This window comes from Trachypithecus francoisi, unplaced genomic scaffold (assembly GCF_009764315.1).
Source record: "Trachypithecus francoisi isolate TF-2019V2 unplaced genomic scaffold, Tfra_2.0 Lachesis_group6, whole genome shotgun sequence".
Classification (NCBI taxonomy): Eukaryota; Metazoa; Chordata; class Mammalia; order Primates; family Cercopithecidae; genus Trachypithecus; species Trachypithecus francoisi.
Window position 1 is genome coordinate 37,425,080 of NW_022681471.1, and position 23,158 is coordinate 37,448,237.

Sequence of the window (23,158 nt, forward strand, 5' to 3'; positions counted from 1 at the left end):
TCCTCCTTTTCTTCTTTCCTCAGTTTCTGTTTTTGTGTTAAAAATTCGAATGGCTCTTTATTAATCCATAATTGTTAGGGGAACGTGCCAATATAGGAAAGCTGATATTTGCTCCCTAGGACGCTATTTTCCTGGTATTAAGAGTCTCAGAGATCAAATCGTTAAGTAGAACACTGATCTATAAACATGAAATAATCTATTTATGGAAAAGTTTGATGAATTCTTCATTCTGCATATTTGGGTACAACTAGCCATTATTATAATATTTGCCTCATCCATGCTTTAGCCAATTGGTATAAAACCTATTTCCTTGCTTTATTCTATATTAAAACCAGTTGTCTATCCTAGACATCTTTGCCCTTTCCTTTCTGATCAGGTTGGATAAATCTGAGGTGCTGGAGTATGAACAGGGAAGAAGACAGAGTACTTCTTCCCATCTCTGTGCTTTCTCTAGTATCTCTAACAACGACTGATTCTTCTGCCTGGCTTCATTTGCCACTCATGGTTTCCTCCTGTATGGTCCCAGTCCAGCCTTGGTTCTAGGCCCTTGCACTTTAGCCCCAGTTTCTGGGCTCTGGTCATAATAGCTCCTTGTCCTTTGTCACTCTTCCACAGGGAAAGCATAGCTTCCTGTCATTTCTTATCTCTGAGTTGCCTCACTTTTTCCTATTTCGTTTCTCAGCACATTCATCTTCTGACTAACAAAGGCCAGTATTAAATTCCCTTTGTTTGAAAAACCCAGAGTGGTCTCTTGTTCCTGGTTGGAATATGATATAGTCAGATATTTTATCTCTTGGTTAATGCTGCAAAAAATAACGAAAAATTCTTTCTCTCAAGATAATTATTAATCATAATGAAAATTCTGACTAAATGGTTGTGGAAGTCATACAAAATGCCCACAAAAGTTATGACGATACATGTAGAAGTATAAATATTAAAGAATTATATTAACAGAAAAATTAATAAACAACTTAAAAGCTTATCAGTTGATAAATGCTTAAATAGATTACAGCTTATTCATACCATGGAACATCGTGAGGACATTAAAAATAATGGTATTTATTTATGTATATGATGTGAAGGGTTTTTTAAATCTTTGTGAAGAGCATTAAGCAAGAGCAGAAATCTGTCTTTGAAACATCTATCTATATATATGTATATGTGTGTAAATATATGTATATTTGCACATATATGAATGTGTGTGTATGGTTGTATGCATATGTACATGGAAATGTTCAAATCAAAAGCCTGGTTCTTTCACTTCCAATCTGCTTCCCCTCTGTGTTTCCCATCTCAGAAAAATGCAGCAGTATTCACTCCTTTATTCAAACATTGAACTCTGTTCATCTTCACTCTCTTCTCTCTCATACCTGATATTCAATCTATCAACAAATTCACCTTGCAAAATATATTCTGAATGCAACCACTTCTCACTTCTTACTGTAGTTGGACTATTATAGTAATGCTTAACTGGTATCCTTGATTTAACCTTTACCCCATTACATTATATTCAACACAGGGACTAGAATCACGTTTTGAAAACAGTTATTATGACCTCACATTCAAAACCTGAAAATCCAAAGTTCCCACATGATCTTGCCACTAGTTACTTCTTTGAAAAAATTATGCTGTGTGAAAGAAGCCTGAAAGAAAAAAAGAATACACAGTGCATAATTCCATTTACAGAATCATATTAATGACATATTAATGTCATAGCGTGTATAAAAAGTTCATTATTTTATTGCTAGGTTTCACTCCACTATATGGTTATGTCATACTTTCTTCATCCACCCACTTGATATACTTTTGGATTGTTTCCAGGTTTTGGCTATGACAAAGCTGCTATAAAAACTTGTGCACAAGTCTTTGTATGGACATATGCTTTCATTTCTCTTGGAGTGGAATGGCTTGATCATATTCTAGACATATGTTTAACTTTTTGAGAAAATGTCAAACCGTTTTCCATAGTATTTGGATCATTTTATACACCAACCAACAGTGTATGAGAGTTCCAGTTGCTGCACAGCATTGCCAAAACTCAGTGTGATTAGTCTTTTCAGTTTTGTCCATCTGAATAGCTGTCTAGGGTCTATTGTATTGTGGTTTTAACTTTCATTACACTAGTGCCTATTTGCCACGTGTATATCTTCTTAAATAAGGGTCTGTTAAAATATTTTATCTTTTCAAAATGGAGCTATTTTCTTATTATTAAGGTTTGAGAGTTCTTTACATATCTGGAAAAAAGTCTTCTATCAGATTTGTGATTTGCAAATATATTTTCCCAGTCTATAGTTGGTCTTTTTTTCTCTTAAGGACTGTCTTTCAAAGTGCATACGTTTTTAATTTTGATGGAGTCCAATTTGTCAGCTTGCCCTACTGCAAAACCCTATTGCAGTTATCTCGACACCCATTGCAATGGTCTTGAATAAAGTTTGCCTTACTGTGCTTTAAAAAGTGTCATTGAATCATTTTTTTCTTTAGCAGTGTGTCTTTTGTATTCTCTTCTGCAGTGATATGTTTTGGCTGTGTCCCCACCAAAATCTCATCTTGAATTCCCATGTGTTGTGGGAGGGAGCTGGTGGGAGGTAATTGAACCATGGGGGCAGGTCTTTCCTAAACTGTTCTCGTGAGAGTGAATAAGTCTCATGATACCTGATGGCTTTATAAGTTGGAGTTTCCCTGCACAAGCTCTTTTTTTGCCTGCTGCCATTCATGTAAGATGTGGCTTGCTCCTCCTTGCCTTCTGCCATGATCATGAGGCCTCCCCATCCATGTGGAACTGTAAGTCGCATTAAGACTCTTTCTTTTGTAAATTGCCCAGTCTCACGTATGTCTCTATTAGCAGCATGAAAAGGAACTAATTTGGTAAATTGGTACCAGAAGAGTGGGGCACGGCTGAAAAGATACCCAAAAATGTGGAAGCTACTTTGGAATTGGGTAACAGGCTGAGTTTAGTACAGTTTGGAGGGCTCAGAAGAAGACAGGAAAATGTGGGAAAGTTTGGAACTTCCTAGAGACTTGTTGAATGGCTTTGACCAAAATGCTGGTAGTGATATGGACCAATGAAATCCAGGCTGAGGTGGTCTCAGATGGAGATGAGGAACTTATCAGGAGCTAGAGCAAAGGTGACTCTTGTTATGTTTTAGCAAAGAGACTGGCAGCATTTTGCCCCTGCCCTAGGGATTTGTGGAACTTTGAACCTGAGAAAGATGATTTAGGGTATCTGGCAGAAGAAATTCCTAAGCAGCAAAGCATTCAAGAGGTGACTTGGGTGCTGTTAAAGTCATTCAGTTTTAAAAGGGAAGCAGAGCATAAAAGTTTGGAAAATTTGCAGCCTGAAAATGCAATAGAAAGGAAAAATCCCATATTCTGAGGGAGAATCCACGCCAGCTGCAAAAATTTGCATAAGTTAGAGGAGTCAAATGTTAATCCCCAGGACAATGGGGAAAATGTCTCCAGGGCGTGTCTTCATGGCAGTCCCTCTCATCACAGGCCCAGAGGCCTAGGAGGAAAGAGTGGTTTTGTGGGCTTAGCCCAGGAACCCTGTGCTGTGCAGCTTAGGGACTTGGTGCCCTGCTTCCCAACCACTTCTGTTGTGGCTGAAAAGAGCCAATGTAGACCTTGGGCCATGGCTTCAGAGGGTGTAAGCATCAAGCCTCGGCAGCTTCCACCTGGTATTGAGCCTGCCAGTACACAGAAGTCAAGAACTGGGGTTGGGAACCTCGGCCTAAATCTAGAGGATGCATGGAAATGCCTGGAAGTACAGGCAAAGTTTGCTGCAGGGTCAGGGCTCTCATGGACAACCTCTGCTAGTGCAGTGCAGAAGGGAAATGTGGAGTCAGAGCCCCCACACAGAGTCCCTACTGGGGCACCACCTAGTGGAGCTATGAGAAGGGGACCAACATCCTCCACACCCCAGAATGGTAGTTCCACCGACAGCTTGCACCATGCACCTGAAAAACTGCAAACATTCAGTGCCAGCCTGTGAAAGTGGATGTGAGGGAGGCGATATATACTCTGTAAAGCCACAGGGGCAGAGCTGCCCAAGACCATGGGAACCCACCTCTTGCATCAGTGTGACCTGGATGTGAGACATGGAGTCAGAGGAGATACTTTTGGAGCTTTAAGATTGGACTGTTCCATAGGATTTTGGACTTGCATAGGGCCTGTAGCCCCTTTGTTTTGGCCAGTTTCTCCCATTTGAAATGGCTGTATTTACCCAATGTCTGTACCCCATTGTATCTAGGAAGTAACTAACTTACTTTTGATTTTACGGGCTCATAGGCAGAAGGGACTTGTTTTGTCTCAGATGAGGCATTGGACTGGGAACTATTGAGTTAATGATGCAATGAGTTAAGACTTTGGGGGACTGTTGGGAAGACATGATTGGTTTTGAAATGTAAGGACATGAGATTTGGGAGGGGCCAGGGGTGGAATGATATGTTTTGGCTGTGTCCCCACCCAAATCTCATCTTGAATTCCCACATGTTGTGGGAGACACCCAGTGGGAGGTAATTGAATCATGGGGGCAGGTTTTTCTTGTGCTGTTCTCATGATAGTAAGTCTCATAAGACCTGATGGCTTTATAAGGCAAAGTTTCCCTGCACAAGCTCTCCTTTTTTGCCTGCTGCCATCCATGCTTACTACAGAATTGCATTAGTAAGATACTGGAAAACCCCTAAATTTTCAGCAGAAGAAGACTATTTAAATACATTTAAGCATTTTTCTGCAAATAAATAAATAGCCTTGTTTCCAGAAAGGTATCTGGATCCAGACTCCAAGAGAGGGTTTTTGTATCTCTTGCAAGAAAGAATTCTGGGTGAGTCTACAGAGTACAGTGAAAACAAGTTTATTAAGAAACTAAGGGAATAAAGAATGGCTACTCCATAGACAGAGCAGGCCCGAGGGCTGCTGGTTGCCCATTTTAGTGGTTATTTTTTTATTATATGTTAAACAAGGGGAGGATTATTTATGACTCCCCTTTTTAGACCAGATAGGGTAACTTCCTGACACTGCTATGGCATTTGTAAACCGTCATGGCACTGGTGGGAGTGTAGCAGTGAGGACGATCAGAGGTCACTCTCATCACCATCTTGCTTTTGGTGGATTTTTGATGGCTTTTTTTACTGCAACTTGTTTTTATCAGCAAGGTCTTCGTGACCTATATCTTGTACTGACCTCCTGTCTCATCCTGTGACTTAGAATGCCTTAACTTACTGGGAATGCAGCCCAGTAGGTCTCAGCCTTATTTTACCCAGCCCCTATTTAAGATGGAGTTGCTCTGGTTCGAAAGCCTCTGACAGCTTTGCATTTCCTGATTTTCCATAGAATGCTCTAAATTTCATAGTTGAATTAAAAACCTTTTGGAATATAAAGCTGAGTGAAAAACTCTTAAGTGCTATGTAGTATCTTTTATACATAAAAGTTACACATAGTACTGACACACATATGTGTGTATATGTGTGGAAGAATTTTGTAAGGGCATATGAGAAAACTATGATGACGATAACGTCTGATATATGGGATTAAGGAGAATGGAGTTAGTTAGAAGGACCCTTCTCCCTGACTACATATGTGTACAATAATTATTTTACCCAAAGTAAGTTTTGTATTTATAATCACTTTCCAAAAAGTAATAAAGGGGCTTTTACTTCTGGGCAGCCTGTAATATGTCACAGCCGGTTAATGTTTCCACTGACCGTAACTAATAGAATCTAGAAAACTATGGAAGCAATGATCCCTAATTTGATGAAATTTCAGAGAGTAAAAATCTCTATACACGTGGGCAGTTTACTGGTCATCATTTTCTCACTGGGGTCATTTGCTGATTCTGAGCATGAACAAAGATTAACTGCTGGGGAAAGAGAAACCAGTAAAGCTTCTATTGGTCACATGGGGCTGGGGTGACAAAATGGTAAATTAGAGAGGCCTCAAGTACACAGAGGTTGCTATATGATGAGCCCATGTGGGAAGTTAAATAGCTAAGCTAAAAGTTTCTGAAGGGAAAAGTAAAAAATCCTGCAGTCTTATGGCATTTAGGAAAAAGAGACTAGCTGGGACCAAGGGCCTGCAAAATAAAAGTAGACTAGAGCTGAACGTCCTAGGAGTGACGAATGGACACTAAGGTTCTATGGTCCTGTTTTTACCTAGAGACATTTGTTATTATTAAAACTAGATTTACTAAGAGTTTACAAATGCAGATTATGGGGTTGATGTGATTCAAGGCATGCTACCCCACAATATGGCAGCTTAGCATTTGAGAAAATAACAGAAGTAGCAAGGGCACACTCACCTTCTCCTTGCCCTTGTTGGGGCTCAGAACATGCTACCCCAAAATATGGCAACTTGGTATACTAAATATTTTAAACTGAAGGAAATTGAGAAAACCGAAGCAGGAAGGTCACTCTCTCACCTTCTCTCACCTTTCTTCTCTGAAGCAAGCCATAAAGAATTCCCTGGCCCACCTCGTCAGAAAGTAGGTCATAAGACCTTCATTCCAGAAGGGTCCTTCCCTATACCTACAGACCAAGAAGAAGCTAAATAAACAGGCCTTGCTAATTTCTCCTTGGTTTATTACCATTAGGTCATACCCATTTTGTCCAATCATACTTCTCCATAACTATCCATTTCTCCATCAAACCTAAGTGTGAAAATGCGCAAGTTTACTTGTTTCTTTGAATCTTCATTTCTGAAGGCTTCCATTTCATATAAAACTAATATTAAATACATTTGCATGCATTTCTCATATTAGTCTGTTGTTCATTATAAGGGCCTCAGACATGAACTTAACAATGGGTGAGGAAAATAAATCTTGCATCTTCTACAGGGGCAAACAGATCAGCAGAGATTTTAGCATTCTTGTAAGGTTGGGATGACAAAACTTAAACTTTGAAGGGCTTTAAAAACATAACCATACCTTACTCAAGACAGTTGTCAAATTTTCAAGTTGAGCATTTCTAAATAGCAGAACTGAGTCTCTAACAATTTTTCAGGCTGAGGAGACAAAGCTCTATTAAGGTTTTAGTTGAAAACAGCAGATGGATATGACATAGGAATATTAGTGATGTAAAGTAGAATATGCCTTATAGAAACTGAAACTGAGCAAAAATCTGATCAATCCCTTATGAGATTGACATGATCACTTCCCTACTCTCATCCCATATCCCATTAGCTTAATAGATGAAAGGAAGAACCATCTATGATACAAGACAGCATCATGTGGTCTTTCTGTGGTCCTTTAATTAACAATGTTGGACATGCAATACAAATTTTAAGACGAGGCGGCTAGCAAGATGGCCGAAGAGTAACAGCCCCAGTCTGCAGCTCCCAGTGAGATCAATGCAGAAGGTGGGAGATTTCTGCATCTCCAACTGAGGTACCCAGCTCATCTCATTGGGACTGGTTAGACAGTGGGTGCAACCCGTGAAGGGTGAGCAGAAGCAGGGTGGGCCGTCACCTCACCTGGGAAGCCCAAGGGATTGAGGAACTCCCACCCCTAGCCAAGGGAAGCTGTAAGGGACTGTGCCTTGAGGAATGGTGTATTCTGGCCCAGATACTACACTTTTCCCACGGTCTTTGCAACCCACAGACCAAGAGATTCCCTCTGATGCCTATGCCACCAGGGCCCTAGGTTTCAAGCACAAAACTGGGTGGCCATTTGGGCAGACACCAAGCTAGCTACAGAGAGTTTATTTTTATACCCCAGCGGCTCCTGGAACACCAGCAAGACAAGTGGTCCAGTTCAGTGGACCCCATCCCCATGGAGCCCAGCAAGCTAAGATCCACTGGCTTGAAACTCTTGCTGCCAACACAGCAGTCTGAAGTTGACCTGGGATGCTCCAGCTTGGTGAGAGGAGGGGATTCGTCATTACTGAGGCTTGAGTAGGCTTTCCCCTCTCACAGCATAAAAAAAGTCACTGAGAAGTTTGAACTGGGTGGAGCCCACTGCAGCTTGGCAAAGCCGCTGTAGCCAGACTGCCTCTCTAGATTTCTCCTCTCTGGGCAGGGCATCTCTGAAAGAAAGGCAGCAGTTCCAGTCAGGGATAGATAAAACTCTCATCTCCCGGGGCAGAGCACCTGGGGAAGGGGCAGCTGTGGGCACAGCTGCAGCAGACTTAAAAGTTCCTGCCTGCCAGCTCTGAAGAGAGCAGTGGATCTCCCAGCACAGCACTTGAGCTCTGCTAAGGGACAGACTGCCTCCTCAGATAGGTCCCTGAACCCTGTGCCTCCTGACTGGGAGATACCTCCCAGCATGTGTTGACAGACACTTCATAGAGGAGAGCTCCAGCTGGTGGGTGCCCCTCTAGGACAAAGCTTCCAGAGGAAGGAACAGTCAGCAATCCTTGCTCTTCTGCAGCCTCTGCTGGTGATACCCAGGCAAACAGGGTCTGGAGCAGACCACCAGCAAACTCCAGCAGACCTGCAGTAGAGGGGCCTTTTAGAAGGAAAACTAACAAACAGAAAGGAATAGTATCAACATCAACAAAAAAAGACATCCACACCAAAACCCCATCCAAAGGTCACCAACATCAAAGACCAAAGGTAGATAAATTCACAAAGATAGGGAAAAACCAGTGCAAAAAGGCTGAAAATTGCAAAAACCAGAATGTCTCTTCTCCTCCAAAGGATCACAACTCCTCTCCAGTAAGGGAACAAAACTGGATGGAGAATGAATTTAACAAATTGACAGAAGTAGGCTTCAGAAGATGGGTAATAACAAACTCCTCTGAGCTAACAGAGCATGTTATAACCCAATGCAAGGATGCTAAGAACCTTGAAGAAAAGCTAGAGGAACTGCGAACTAGAATAACCAATTTAGAGAAGAACATAAATGACCTGATGGAGCTGAAAAACACAGCATGAAAACTTTCTGAAGTATACACAAGCATCAATAGCCAATCAATCAAGCAGAAAGAAGGAAATCAGAGATAGAAGATCAACTTAATGAAATAAAGTGAGAAGACAAGATTAGAGAAAAAAGAATGAAAAGGAATGAACAAAGCCTCCAAGAAATATGGGACTAAGTGAAAAGACCAAACCTACGTTTGATTGGTGTTCATGAAAGTGATGGGGAGAATGGAACTAAGTTGGAAAACACTCTTCAGGGTATTATCCTGGAGAACTTCCCTAACCTAGCAAGACAGGCCAACATTCAAATTTAGGAAATACAGAGAACACTACAAAGATACTCCTTGAGAAGAGAAACACCAAGACACCTAATCATCAGATTCACCAGGTTGAAATGAAGGAAAAAAATCTTAAGGGCAGCCAGAGAGACAGGTTGGGTTACCCACAAAGAGAAGTCCATCAGACTAACAGTGGATCTCTCTGCAGAAACCCTACAAACCAGAAGAGAGTGGTGCCCATTATTCAACAATCTTAAGGAGAAGAATATTCAACCCAGAATTTCATATCCAGCCAAACTAAGCTTCATAAGCAAAGGAAAAACAAAATCCTTTACAGAAAAGCAAATGTTGAGAGATTTTGTCACCACCAGGCCTGCCTTACAAGAGCTCCTGAAGAAAGCACTAAACATGGAAAGGAACAACTTGTACCAGCAACTGCAAAAACATACCAAATTGTAAAGAACACTGACACTATGAAAAAACCACGTCAACTAAGGGGCAAAATAACCAGCTAGCATCATAATGACAGGATCAAATTCACACATAACAATATTAACCTGAAATGTAAATGGGCTAAATGCCCCAAATTAAAAGACACAGATTGACAAATTGGATAAAGAGTTAAGACCCATCAGTGTGCTGTATTCAGGAGACCCACCTCACATGCAAAGACACACATAGGCTCAAAATAAAGGGATGGAGGAATATTTACCAAGGAAATGGAAAGAAAAAAAAGCAGTGGTTGTAATCCTAGTTTCTGAAAAAATAGACTTTAAACCAACAAAGATCAAAAGAGACAAAGAAGGATATTACATAATTGTAAAGGGATCAATGAAACAAGAAGAGCTAACTATCCTAACTATCTAAGCAAGTTCTCAGAGACCTACAAAGTGACTTAAACTCCTACACAATAATAGTGGGAGACTTTAACACTCCACTGTCAGTATTGGACAGATCAATGAGACAGACAATTAACAAGGATATTCAGGACTTGAACTCAGTTCTGGACCAAGCAGACCTAATAGGCATCTACAGAACTCTCCACTCCAAATTAACAGAATATACATTTTTCTAAGCACCACATCGCATTTATTCTAAAATTGACCACATAACTGGAAGTAAAACATTCCTCAGCAAATGCAAAAGAATGGAAATAACAAATAGTCTCTCAGATCACAGCACAAACAAATTAGAAATTAGGGTTAAGAAACTCACTCAAACCCGCACAACTACATGGAAACTGAACAACCTGCTGCTCCTGAATGACTACTGGGTAAATAATGAAATTAAGGCAGAAATAAATAAGTTATTTGAAACCAATAAGAACAAAGACACAATGTACCAGAATCTCTGGGACACAGCTAAAGCCGTGTTTAGAGGGAAATTTATAGCACTAAATGCCCACAACAGAAAGCAGGAAAGATCTAAAATCGACACCCTAACATCACAATTAAAAGAACCAGAGAAGCAAGAGCAAACAAATTCAAAAGCTAGCAGAAGATAAGAAATAACTAAGATAAGAGCAGAACTAAAGGAGATAGAGACATGAAAAACCCTTCCAAAAAATCAATGAATCCAGGAGCTGTTTTTTGAAAAGATCAACAAAATAGATAGACCACTAGCCAGACTAATAAAGAAGAAAAGAGAGAAGAACCAAACAAACACAATAAAAAATGATAAAGGGGATATCACCACTGATCCCACAGAAATAAAAACTACTATCAGAGAATGCTCTAAACACTAGAAAATCAAGAAGAAATGAATCAATTTCCGGACACATACACCCTCCCAAGTCTAAACCAGGGAGAAGTCAAATCCCTGAAGAAACCATTAACAAGTTCTGAAATTGAGGCAGTAATTAATAGACTACCAACCAAAAAAAGTCCAGGACCCGACAGATTCACAGCTGGATTCTACCAGAGGTGCAGAGGAGCTGGTACCATTCCTTTTGAAACTATTCCAAGCAATAGAAAAAGAGGGAATCCTCCCTAACTCATTTTATGAGACCATCATGATCCTGATACCAAAACCTGGCAGAGACACAACAAAAAAAGAAAATTTCAGGCCAATATCCCTGATGAACATCGATGCAGAAATCCTCAATAAAATAGTGGCAAACTGAATCCAGCAGCACATCAAAAAGCTTACCCATCATGATCAAGTTGGCTTCATCCCTGGGCTACAAGGCTGGTTCAACATATGGAAATCAATAAACGTAATCCATCACATAAACAGAACCAATGGCAAAAACCACATGATTATCTCAATAGATGCAGAAAAGACCTTTGACAAAATTCAACACCCTTCATGCTAAAAACTCTCAATAAACCAGGTATTGAGGGAACATATCGCAAAATAATAAGAGCTGTTTATGACAAACCCACAGCCAATATCATACTGAATGGGAAAAACTGGAAGCATTCCCTTTGAAAACTGGCACAAGATAAGGATGTCCTCTCTCACCACTCCTATTCAACATATTATTGGAAGTTCTGGCCAGGGCAATCAGGCAAGAGAAAGAAATAAAGAGTATTCAAATAGGAAGACAGGAAGTCAAATTGTCTCTGTTTGCAGATGACATGATTGCATATTTAGAAAACCCCATCGTCTCAGCCCCAAATCTCCTTAAGCTGGTAAGCAACTCCAGGAAAGTCTCAGGATACAAAATCAATGTGCAGAAATACGAGCATTCCTATACACCAATAGTAGACAGAGAGCCAAACCATGAGTGAAGTCCTATTCACAATTGGTACAAAGAGAATAAAATACCTAGGAATACAACTTACAAGGGTTGTGAAGGACCTTTTCAAGGAGAACTACAAACCATTGCTCAAGGAAATATGAGAGGACATGAATAATGGAAAAACAGTCCATGCTCATGGACAGGAAGAATCAATATCGTGAAAATGGTCATACTGTCCAAAGTAATTTATAGATTTGTTGCTATCCCCATCAAGCTACCATTGACTTTCTTCACGGAAGTAAAAAAAAAAAACTACTTTAGCTGGGCACAGTGGTTCACACCTGTAATCCCAGCACTTTGGGAGGCCAAGGCAGGCAGATCACGAGGTCAGGAGATCAAGACCATCCTGGCTAACACTAAAAATACAAAAATTAGCCAGGCGTGGTGGCAGGCACCTATAGTCCCAGCTACTCAGGAGGCTGAGGCAGGAGAATGGCACGAATCCAGGAGGCAGAGCTTGCAGTGAACCGAGATTGTGCCACTGCACTCCAGCCTGGGCAACAGAGTGAGTCTCCGTCTAAAAAACAAACAAACAAAAAAACTACTTTAATTTCATATGGAACCAAAAAAGAGCCTGCACAGCCAAGACACTCCTAAACAAAAAGAACAAAGCTGGAGGCATCACACTACCTGATTTCAATCTATGCTACAAGTCTACAGTAACCAAAACAGCATGGTACTATTACCAAAAACAGATACAGAGACCAATGAAACAGAAAAGAGGCCTCAGAAATAATGCCACAGATCTACAATGATCTGATCTTTGACAAACCTGAGGAAACAAGCAATGGGGAAAGGATTCCCTATTTAATAAATGGTGATAGGAAAACTGGCTAGCCATATGCTGAAAACTGAAACTGGACCCCTTCCTTACCCCTTATACAAAAATTAACTCAAGATGGATTAAAGTCTTCAGTGTAAGACCTAAAACCATAAAAACCCTAGAAGAGAACCTAGGCAATAACTTTCATGACATAGGCATGGGCAAAACTTCATGACTAAAACACCAAAAGCAATGGCAACAAAAGCCAAAATTGACAAATGGGATCTAATTAAACTAAAGAGCTTCTGCACAGCCAAATAAACTATCATCAGTGTGAACAGGCCTCCTACAGAATGGGAGAAAATTTTTGCAATCTGTCCATCAGACAAAGGGCTAATATCCAGAATCTCCAAAGAACTTGAACAAATTTACAAGAAAAAAACAACCCCATCAAAAAGTGGGTGAAGGATATGAGCAGACAATTCTCAAAAGAAGACATTTATGCAGCCAACAAACATGAGAAAAAGCTCATCATTACTGGTCATTAGAGGAATGCAAATCAAAATCACAAGGAGATACCATCTCATGCCAGTTAGAATGTCGATTATTAAAAAGTCAGAAAACAACAGATGCTGGAGGGGATGTGGACAAATAGGAACGCTTTTACATTGTTGGTGGAAGTGTAAATTAGTTCAACCATTGTGGAAGACAGTGTGGTGACTCTTGAAGGATCTAGAACCAGAAATACCATTTGACCCAGCAATCTCATTACTGGGTATGTACCCAAACGATTACAAATCATTCTACTATAAAGACACATGCACACATATGTTTATTGTGGCACTGTTCACAATAGTAAAGACTTAGAACCAACCCAAATACCTATCAATGATAGACTGGATACAGAACATGTGGCATATATACACCATGGAATACTATGCAAAAAGGATGAGTTCATGTCCTTTGCAGGGACATGGATGAAGCTAGAAACCATCATTCTCAGCAAACTAGCACAAGAACAGAAAACCAAAAACTTCATGTTCTCACTCATAAGTGGGAGTTGAACAATGACAACGTATGGACACAGGGAGGGAAACATCACACACCCGGGCCTGTTGTGGGGCTGGGAGAGGGATAGCATTAGGAGAAATACTTAATGTAGATGCTGGGTTGATAGGTGCAGCAAACTACCATGGCATGTGTATAGCTATGTAACAAACTTGCACATTCCGCCCATGTATCCTAGAACTTAAAGTATAATTAAAAAAAAGAAAAAAATTATGAGACATACAAAGTGGCAAACTGATGTGACAGATAGTCAAGATATAGAAGCTTTCTCACAGGCCATCCAGATATTGAAATGAGTGAACTAATACTTAAAAATATATGCATGAACTTTTCAATTTAATATAGACAATGACCCACAAATAAAGACTGGATGATTTTAAAATTGAAACCTCTGTATATAATTAAGTGAGCATTTTGAAACTGAAAAATATAATATCTGAAACTAATAACAGATTGGCTTAATAGTAGGTTAGACATAGGATAATTAGTTAAACAAGAGCAGGGTCAATAGAAAACAGCTAAACTGAAGTATAGAAATATAAAATGGATAAAAAATAACAGTATAAGAGATATGTTGGATATGTTCATACATCAAACATATGAGCAATTAAGGTCCAAAGAGTAGAGAGGAGATAAGAAAGAAACAATATTCAAAAAGGTTATAGCCAATGATATTTTTTTGAAATTGATGAAAGATATAAACCTACCCATTAAGAAGCTCAGTAAACCCCAAGCAAGATAAATACGAAGAAAATCACAGCTAGATACATCATAATTTTCTGAAAACTAAAGATGAGTAAGACCTAAGAGTATTCATCACAATCAGGTCTGAGCTATCACAGTTGTTAAAGGGAACACTTCTGATAGAAGAAAAATGACCTCAGACTGAAATAGTAGGCATATAGAAAGAATAACTGAACAACACAATTCAGAATTTGACCTAATTACATATGGTTACTAGTTTCCAACTATTGCTGTAACAAATCAGCACAAATTTAGTGACTTAATACAAATTTATTCTCTTATAGTTATGAAGGTCAGAAGTCTGAAATGAGTCTCACTGGGCTAAATTCAAGGTGTGTTGGTAGGCAGGATTGGTTCTTTCTGGAGGTTGTAAGGGAAATGTATTAGAGTTCCTCAGAGAAACAGAACCAAATGGGGATACACACATACACAAACACACACATACACACACACACATACACACACACACACACAATTGGCTTATGCAATTATGGAGGCTAAGAAATTGCAAGACCTTCAGTTGGTACACACTGGAGACCTGGGAGAGCCAATGTGTAATTCCAGTTTGAGTTCAAAGTTCTGCAAACCATGAGAACTGGTGGTGTAACTTCCAGCTCAGAAGCTGGCAGGCTTGTGGCCCAAGAAGAGCCAATGTTTCAGTTGAAGTATGAGGGTCAGGAAAGAATGACACCCAAGCTTAAAGCAGTCAGATATAAGGAGTTTCCTCTTATTCAGCCTTGTTGTTCTATTAAGTCTTCAATTGATTGGGTGATGTCCACACACATTGGTGAGGGCAATACTCTTTACTCAACCTACTGATTAAGATGCTAATCTCTGGAAACACTATCACAGACATATCCAGAAATAATATTTGAGCAGGCATCTGGGTATTCTTTAGCTGAGTCAAGTAGACACCTAAAATCAGCCATCACAAATCCACCTCTTGTCAACTTGACACCCATACTTATCTCCTTAAACCATACCTAATTTCCCAAAAAAGATAATGAAGGACGTCATAATTCTGCCTAATACAATATAGCTATCCTGCATAAAACTCGAAATGCACAAACTCCTTCCGTAGAAAAGGAAGTAAAGTCCTTGAGCAATGTTTACTCTTCTCTTTGATATTTGATATTGTTTGAATCTGTGTCTCTGCCCAAATCTCATATCAAATTGTAATCCCTATTGTTGGAAGTGGGGTCTGGTGGGTTGTGATTTGATCATGGAGGCAGATTTCCCCCTTAGTGCTGGTCTAGTGATAGTGAATGAGTTCTTGGGAGATCTGGTAATTTAACAGTGTGTGGCACCTCCCCTGCCACCTGCTCCTGCCATGTAAAACATCTGCTCCTTTATTGCTTTCCACCATGAATAAAAGCTCTGAGTTATCCTCAGAAGATGCCACCATGCTTTCTCTACAGCCTGCAGAATTGTGATCCATTAAACCTCTTTTCTTATCAACTACCCAGTCTCAGGCATTTCTTTATGGCAATGTGAGAGTGGACTAATATGGAAAATTGGTACTGGGAGTGGGGAATTGCTATAAAGATATCTGAAAATGTGGAAGAGACCTTTAAAGTGGCTAATGAGTAGAGGTTGGAAGAGTGTGGAGAGATCAGAAGACAAGAAGATGAAGGAAGGGTTGGCACTTCCTAGAGACTTTTTGAATGATGGTGACCTAAATGCTGATAGTAATATGGACAGAGATGGCTAGGCTGAGGACGTTGCTGATGGAGATGAGGAACTTATTTGGAACTGAAGCAAAGGTCACTTTTGTTATGCCTTAGCAAAAAGCTTGATTGAATTCTACCCCTGCCTTAGGAATTTGTGAAACTTTGAACTTGAGAGAAATGATTTAGGGTATCTGGCAGAAGAAATTTCTAAGCAGCAAAGTGTTCAAGATGTGGCCAGGCTATTTCTAACAAACTATGCTCATATATGTAAGTAAAGAAACAACCTGAAACTGGAACTTATATTTGAAATGAAAGTGGAGTAGGTAGGGCGTGGTGCTCAAGCCTGTAATCCCAGCACTTTGGGAGGCCGAGGTGGGTGGATCACGAGGTCAGGAGATCGAGACCATCCTGGCTAACATGGTGAAACCCCATCTCTACTAAAAATACAAAAAATTAGCCGGGCGTGGTGGTAGGCGCCTGTAGTCCCAGCTACTAGGGAGGCTGAGGCAGGAGAATGGCATGAACCCAGGAGGCAGAGCTGGCAGTGAGCCGAGATTGTGCCACTGCACTCCAACCTGGGTGACAGAGTGAGACTCCGCCTCAAAACAAAAACAAAAACAAAAACAAACAAACAAAAAAAGAAAGTGGAGCATAAAAGCTTGGAAAACTTGCAGCCTAACCATGTGGTAGAAAAGAAAATCCCATTTGCAGGGGAGAAATTCAAGCAGGTTGCAGAAATTTGCATAACTAAAAGGAAGCCAAGTGATAATAGCTAAGACAGGGAGGAAAAGGCCTTGAAGACATTTCAGAGAAGTTGTGGCAGCCTCTTCTATCACAGGCCTGGAGGCTTAGGAGGACAGAATGGTTTTGTTGGCCAGACCCAGGGCCCTGTTGCCCTGTGCAGCCTTGGGTCACTGCTTCCTGCATGCCAACCACTCCAGCTCCAGCCGTTGCTAAAAGGGTGCTCTAGCCACATATAGCTGTAGCCACATATAGCACATATAGCTCTAGCCACTGTTTCAGAGGGTGTAAGCTGTAAACTTGGCAGCTTCCACATGGTGTTAAGCCTGTGGGCATGTAGAGTGCAAAAGCTGAGGCTTGAGAACCCCTGCCTAGATTTCAGAAGATGTGTGGAAAAGCCTGGATTTCCAGGCAGAAGCCTGCTGCCAGGGCGGCACCCTCATGGAAAACCTCCACCAGGAAGTGCAGAGGGGATATGTGGGATTGGAGACCCCACACTTAGCCCCAACTAGGACACCACTTAGTGGAGCTGTGAGAAGTGGGCCCCCATGCTCCAGACCCCAGAATGGTAGAGCCATTGGCAGCTTGCACTACATGCCTGGAAAAGCTACAGACCTTCAATAGTAGCCCTTGAGAGCAACTGTATAGGCTGAACCCTACAAAGCCAAAAAGGTGGAGCTTCCCAAGGCCTTGGGAGCCTACCTCTTGTACCAGTGTGTCCTGGATATGAGACATGGAGTCAAAGGAGATTATTTTCGAGCTTTAAGATTAATGACTGCCCTGCCGGGTCTCAGACATATGTGGCGGCATGTAGCCTCTTTCTTTTGGCTGGTTTCTTCCTTTTGGAATGGGAGTATTGACTCAATGCCTACACTCCCATTGTATCTTGGGAGTAACTTGTTTTTGATTTTACAGGCCCATAGGTGGAAGGGATTAGCCTTGTATCCAATGAGGTTTTGGACTATAGACCTTTGAGGTAATGCTGAAATGAGTTAAGACTTTGGGGGACTGTTGGGAAGGCATGATTGCATTTTAAAATGTGGGAACATAAAATTTGGGAGGGGCCCTGGAAGGAATGATATGGTTTGGATCTTTGTCCTCACTCAAATCTCATGTCAAGTTGTAATCCTCAGTGTTGGAGGTGGGGCCTGGTAGGTGGTGATTGGATTGTGGGGATGGATTTCTCTCTTGGTACTTTTCTAGCGGTAGTCAGTGAGTTCTTGTGAGATCTTGTCATTTTAAAGTGTGTGGCACCTCCCCACACCTTGATCTTTCCCCTGCCATGTAAGACACCTGCTCCCACTTTTCCTTCTGCCATGAATGAAAGCTCTCTGAGCCCTCCCCAGTAGATGCTTCCATGTTTCCTGTACAACATGCAGAATTGTGAGAAGATTAAACCTCTTTTATTATAAATTACCCAGTCTCAGGCATTTCTTTATAACAGTGCAAGAACAGACTAATACAATATTCTATTACTTAAATACTATGATGTAAAATAAACAATACCTAAATACTATGATACAAAGTCAATATATCTTATGTTACATGATCAGGGAGTAAGAGAGGAAACACAAAGACAATATATATATATATATAAATCAAAACACACATGTATACAGAAATGCTCACATGTACACAAACATATTCATGTACACAAATATATCATAATAAAATAAAAAATTTAAAACTTTTTAAATTGCAATCCTTGTTTCTGTAGCTCTTATTTATACCTAGTTAGAGCTAGTATTTATAACTCCCTTCTTTTACTAGTCATTCTGTATTTCCTCTGTTTTCAGCAGGCATCTCAGCTGGTCAAGGTTCTTTGCCCTGTAGGGTAACCCAAAACTTCATTCCAGAAGTGTCTGGGCAATTAGTAGTCCTGCCTGGATTGGGTTGTTGTAGTTTTCTATTAACCTTAATCACAGGGCAAGTGCTATGGTTTGACTGTGTCCCCCAAAATTCATGTGTTGGAAACATAATCCCCAATGCAACAATACTGAGAGGTAAGACCTTAAAGAATTGATTAGGTCATGAGGGCTCTGCTTTCATGAATGGATCAATGCCATTATCGTGGGAATGGGCTTGTTATAAAAGTAAATTCAGCTTTCTCTTGCTGTCTTGCTCTTGTATATTCTGTTGCCATATGATGCCTTCCTCCATATTATGATGCAGCAGGGAGGCCTTCAACTTCTATAGTTCTTTCATCTTAGACTTCCCAGTCTCCAGAACTGTAAGAAATAAACTTCTTTTCTTTATAAATTACCCAGTCTATGGCATTGTCTATAACAGTACAAAGTGGACTGAGACAACATGGTAATACTAAGAGACACTCTAAGAGATTTCCTGTGTTCCAGACACACTCTTCCTTACCTCCATGATGGAGCAGTGGTTCAATTTCCCATTTGCAGTCAGGATCAGTCATCCCAGCCAGCACAGTGACTCCTTTCTTTGCTTGCTTATTCAGAGATGAGAAGAACCCAAAGAACCTAGGCAGTTGTCTTAACTTCCAGTTCAACTGAATCATTGTTGTGTCTCCTGGTGGGAGCATTCCTCCTTTGAAAATAAGACCATTAGCCCAGGAGAATATAAGGTCATGGGACCAGAAGCAAAAATTTTGCTTGTGGGATACTAGGGGTAATAGTGAGTGGCACCACTCATTTCCACCACTTGATTCCTATACCCATGAATTCTGGTTATGTGAGAAAAAGCATCATATATTGATTGCTGATTCAGAGCACATACAGCCTTCTGGAGAACCTGCAAGGTATTGACACCTATTTTCCATTTTCCCACTTTTTCTTTTTTTTTTGAGACGGAGTCTCGCTCTGTCGCCCAGGCTGGAGTGCAGTGGCCGGATCTCAGCTCACTGCAAGCTCCGCCTCCCGGGTTTACGCCATTCTCCTGCCTCAGCCTCCCGAGTAGCTGGGACTACAGGCGCCCGCCATCTCGCCCGGCTAATTTTTTGTATTTTTTTTTTTTTAGTAGAGGCGGGGTTTCACCGTGCTAGCCAGGATGGTCTCGATCTCCTGACCTCGTGATCCGCCCGTCTCGGCCTCCCAAAGTGCTGGGATTACAGGCTTGAGCCACCGCGCCCGGCCCCCACTTTTTCCTTCCATGTAAACTACATGATGTGAAAATATCCTGAATTCATATATTTCTCATAAAAGGAAATGTGTGTTTTCTCTCAGTATTGGGATTATGGGGCAATTTTAGTTTTTTCATTATGTATTACTATGTTTTGAACATCTTATAATAAATATATTACTGTTATATTAGAAAATATCAATACATTTTGCAAAAAGAATAAAAGGTAAATGCCCTTATTCCATGCAAAATTTTATATTTAAACAACTAAATGTCACAGGGAGACATTCTGACACATTTCTAAATGTTTCTACCATACATTTGCAAAACAAAATATAAGCTTACTACTATCAAGAAAATTCTCAATAAAATGCAAAAACACTTATTTTTTGTACTTCTTTTCCTCCTCTTGACATGATTGTCCTTTTATACAGAAAAGGTTATCCCAATAAAGTCAAAATAATTCATTAGTATCAAAATATTTTATTTGAATGTAGAATGAATGCCAGCGTTCAATAATATTTAAATACATACACTAATTTATACTTTTTTCCTTTGCTCCAATGACAAGTTCATTCCAGGTACTGTGCTTGCATTCAGTTATACCAAGTATACTGTCTATTCTCTTTTGAATGTCTGCCTGTCATGAGTGGCACAAAGTTAGAGATAACCAGTTCTGTGCATGTTTGTGTCATCTTTCTCAATATCAGGCTTTTATTAATTTTATTGATGCTATTTCTTTTCTTTTATTTATTTTATTTTTTTGAGATGGAACCTCACTCTGTTGCCCAGGCTGGCGTACAGTGCCGTGATTTCATCTCACTTCAACCTCTGCCTCCGGGTTCAAGCGATTCTCCTGCCTTAACCTCCTGATTACCTGGGATAACAGGTGTCAACCACCATGCCCGGCTAATTTTTTTTTTTTTTTTTTTTTTGTATTTTTAGTAGAGACTGAGTTTCACCATGTTGGCCAGGCTGGTCTTGAACTCCTGATCTCAGGTGATCCGCCCGCCTCGGCCTTTCAAATTGCTGAGATAACAGGTGTGAGCCACCATTCCTGGACTATTGATGCTATTTCAATCACAAAATTCACAAGCTACATGGATTTCCCAAGGAGGCAATTGCCCTTAGTACTTCCTTTCCACTTGTTAGAGCCATGGGTACACAGGCTCAAGCCACTCCATAAGTCAGTTCATATTGCAAACCATACATAATAGTATACTTAATATAGAAGTGTTACAGATTAAACATTCCATAACAAACAAAGTAACATTTAACATTGAGTGGAAGATATAGGAGAAAGGGTTAGCAAAAAATCTAGTGTACTTATAATACAATATTATTATTATTGGAGTCAAGAAAAAGTTCTCATTGCTCCCTGAAGGTCTGCTGAAAATTAATAAGAAAAAAGGCATACACATACATGTGTATTTAACTTGTACACAAGGGAGCCTTCAGAATGAATACCCTAACCCACAATGAAGTGCAGAAGTTTGAGGTTACAGAAAGAATGGGGTCTTGGATCCTGGCAAAACAGGTTATGTAAGGTGAGAGATGAGGAATTCTATTGAAGGGCAACAAATGTTTACTAAAGAGAATGAATGAATAGGGAACAGAAATAACCTGGTAAATAGTTCTCCCCGGCATTTGAATGAGTCTGAGAGACAGACGTTACCTTGTGAAGGAGTCTGTTCATGTATGGTTACATTCTTGATCTTCTTTCCTACTATAGATAATGAGATAACAGACAGGGGAGTTAAAAAACAATTGATCTCCTTGGTGGGTCAAGTAAGGATAAAGGAACTTCAGCTAAAGGAACTCAGAGAACAACTTTATCCTATGCTTTGGGAGAGAAGATGGTGAGGGGAGGTAAGAGGGACCTTGAGGGTTCTTCAGCATGTCAAAACACAGTATTATGCAATATCACTAGAAAGTTGTCCCCAGTAGTATGCTATTCTGTTTGAGCATGGTTTGAACATAGAACTGTGTTCTTCTTCATCACTTATTATTAGGTGGAAGACAAAACAGGAAGAGTGGCAACAAATGCAACTCACTTTAGTTCCGCGACTTCTTTTGAGTTTTTATTATGTCATAGATTTAGGCCAGCTTTTTATTGGCTGATTTTGTCTAAAATAATGAGGGAAATAAAAATATTTCACCCCAAAATATATTTGTTTAGTATATTTTGAGATGGCTGTTCAGAAAGCCAACAAACAGAAGTAGTCTGTTAGTCCATTTTCACACAGCTATAAAGAACTGCCCAAGACTGGATAATTCATAAAGGAAAGATGTTTAATTGACTCACAGTTACTCATGCCTGGAGAGGCTTCAGAAAACTTACAATCATGGCAGAAGGTGAAGGGGAAGCAAGGCACCTTCTTCACAAGGCAGCAGAAAGGAGAATGAATGCAGGAGGAACTACCAAACATTTATAAAACCATCAGATCTCATGAGAACTTAGGAACAGCATGGAGGAAACTGCCCCAATGATTCAATTACCCTCACCTGGTCTCTCCTTTGACATGTGGGGATTATAGGGATTACAATTCAAGATCAGATTTTGGGTGGGGACACAGCCAAACTGTATGAAGTAGCCCTGCAAAGCTATCTTTCCTTAGGGAGATTTGTATCTGTAGAGAATCTACGTTGATGCAGCCAGGGTTTCTCTGAGGCCTTCCTTGTCCGGATCTACGAAAGATTAACTGAGAGTCTGACACCTTTAAAGGTCTGAAAGAAACACTTACCACTATTCTCTCTGGGGCTGCTACCTGTGAGGTTTCATCTACATAACAAGATCGCCTTTGCTAGCCTGGCCTCCTCTTTTCTCGCTACCATGACCTGTTTTACTACTATAGTATGATTTACTAACAACATAACCTATTTTGCCAGAATCCAAGCCCTCATTCTTCCTGTAACCTCAAGATAGTATATAAGCTTCTGAACCTCATTGGGGATTAGAGTAATCACTCCATGGTTCTACCCTGTGTGCATGTTAATAAATATGCTTTTTCTCCAATTAATGTGACTTTTATGAGTTGAATTTTCACCAAAACTTCAGAGAGTGAAGGGGAAGTTTCCCTTGGCCCCTACAATAACAATGCTTGTTTTTTTTGTAATTTGCACACCTAAGGAGCTGCTTCCAAAAACAGTTTTCCATTGAGCAAGTCATGCATTAGTACTTCATTTATTTTTGCCGAGAACAACTACCTACAAGTAAGTG